General features: G+C 34.6%; 1 protein-coding gene and 1 long non-coding RNA gene across 3 annotated transcripts in view; both read left to right on the forward strand.

Annotated features, from left to right (window-relative positions):
* Window positions 1-666, forward strand: part of LOC111747495 — a 1755-nt gene extending 1089 nt beyond the window's left edge. The window contains exon 2 of the long non-coding RNA XR_002783554.1: window positions 14-666. This is a non-coding gene — a long non-coding RNA (uncharacterized LOC111747495). The remainder of the gene's footprint in view (window positions 1-13) is intronic.
* The window catches only part of UHRF1BP1 (UHRF1 binding protein 1), a 60791-nt gene that overhangs the window by 34138 nt on the left and 24273 nt on the right, over window positions 1-2380 (forward strand). The gene's annotated exons all lie outside the window — the stretch shown is intronic.

Genomic DNA, 2380 nt, shown 5'->3' on the forward strand with positions numbered 1-2380 from the left:
TAAGTCAGTTTAGGTAATTATTATGTGTACATGTGTTCTTCCCAAGCAAGGAGTATTCTTGCTTGCTTATGCTGTGTTCTTGTCTTGCTTTTATGTTCATTAGAGCAATTAGTATTACATACACATATACATTTATTCAGGATGAAGAAGTAATTGACTCATTTCTTTATAAACCTTGGGGAAATCACTTAACTACTTGCTTAAGCTCTTCGAGTTTCTTAATTTGTAAACCTGAGTTAAATTATATCTTGTTTACCTCACAGGTTGTTGTCAGGCTTAAATGAGATAATACTCTGAATTTCGAGGACTTTAATTATGGGCAGATATTAACTGTGATGCCAGGTTATTTTCCCTCTATATTTCCCTTTGCCACCAGTTCTTGGTTTTAGATGCTCTCATATGGTAAATTTGTCTCTTGCTGCCTTATCCTCTCTGAAGATGATGTTTGCCTCTTAATGAGACATAGACTAACCTTCCTTGGGTGCACTTACCTTTTCTTTTCTTCCTGGGGCACCAAGCAGCATTACTGTTCTTGCTTGGCTATTCCTTTGTTTTGAGGTGACTTCAGGCCCCCTATATTCCCACTCAGAGCTAAAAGGAGTAGTGACAGCATAAAGATTGTTTTTACCAACACAGGAAATAAATCGTTCACTGGTTTGCCACCCATTCATTTTGGAAGTTCTTTGTTAAAATGATTAATATTTTGTGTGGTTGTTTCTTCAAAGTGTTACCATAAAGGCTTTGGTTCTTTTGTTTTTAATCCTTTCGGAAGTCTGTATTAAGAGTACATTGTTGAGAGTTTTATCCTTTTGTTTGATGAGGGATATAGAACAGTGTCATTTTCATGTGGCAGGATCCTGTAATCTATACTGCGATGTGAATAGCTGTAGCCTTACCTATAGCTCCCACTTATTTATTAAACTAAATTAATCTAGTTGGTGAAATTTATGGAAGTTTCGGATGAGATATTTTTAGATGGGGGATCACTTCTAGCCTACCATACCCAGGTATACTATATGATGCTAAATTAGCAAGGAACAGGAAGAGTTCTTGTGACTTTGACTTTTCTCCTTGGGTTTAGGGAGAAGAGAAGGGAGAACTAGGTGGTGCAGGAAGGGCTTTAAGATTCTCTGGAGTTGTTCTGTTTAATATGGTAGCTGCTAATGAAATGTTGGCTTATCTAAATTCAGATGTGTTGCAAGCGTAATATATACTCAGGATTTTTAAGATATAGTATAAAAATACAGTGTAAAATACCTTGATAATTATTTTCATATTGATTACATGTTAAAATGATAATATTTAGGTATATTGGTTTAAATATGTATTACTAAAATTAATTTAATTTCACTTTTAAAAAAATTTTCTTCATGTAGCCACTAGAAAATTTAAACCTACTTATGTGGCTCACATATTTCTATTGGGTAGTATTGCTTTACTAATCTGTCCAATATGGTAACCACTAGCTACATGTGGCTATTTAAATTAAAATTAAATTAAGCAAAATTAAATGAGTTCCTCATTTCCACCAGCCACATTTAAGGTACTCAGTATAAATCTATAGACCATAGAAGATGTCCATCATCACAGAAAATTCTTTTGGATAGTGCTGCTTAGAGACTCCATGAAGACTACATCTACCTTCTTTTTCATTAAGGGACACTGTAGCCTGTTGGGGTCCCTGAATAACATGCTAACATATCCTTTGGTATTAGAGGTGAGGTGGAATTATTGGAAGTTGGGTGGCCGGGGATTGTTTAGCTTGAGTCAGGGCAGCACTGTTTCTTAAAATCAAACTAGATCCTTGACATGAGTCTTGGCAATGATTTTAATTTGGATTTGACAAGAAATCAAAGAAAACAAAAATAAAAATAAGCAAGTTGGACTATATCAAAATAAAAAGCTTCTGCACACCAAATGAAACCATCAACAAACAAAATGAAAAGGCAAATGAGAGAAAATATTTGTAAATCAGATATCTGAAAAGGGTAATATCCAAAAAAATATACAACTCAATAGCATGAAAACAATCTAATTAAAAAATGGGCAGAGGATCTGAAAGACATTTTCCCAAAGAAGACATACAGATGATACATGAAAAGGTATTCAACATTACTAATTATCAGGGAAATGCAAATCAAAACCACAGTGAGATATCACCTCACAGCTGTTAGAATGGCTGTTATCAAAAAGACAAGAAATAAAGAGGAAAAAAAATGATGTATATAATAGAGGCTTTGTTCATCCCTCTGGTGACCAAATCAAAGTTGTGATGGAAACAAGGAGCAGCAGCAAGGAAAAAATCACCTGAGATCTAGATGAACAAGCCATACAACTAGGGAGAAATCCAAGAAATCACTCTGTAATGGCAGAAGGTAGG

This window comes from Pteropus vampyrus, unplaced genomic scaffold (assembly GCF_000151845.1).
Source record: "Pteropus vampyrus isolate Shadow unplaced genomic scaffold, Pvam_2.0 Scaffold225, whole genome shotgun sequence".
NCBI lineage: Eukaryota > Metazoa > Chordata > Mammalia > Chiroptera > Pteropodidae > Pteropus > Pteropus vampyrus.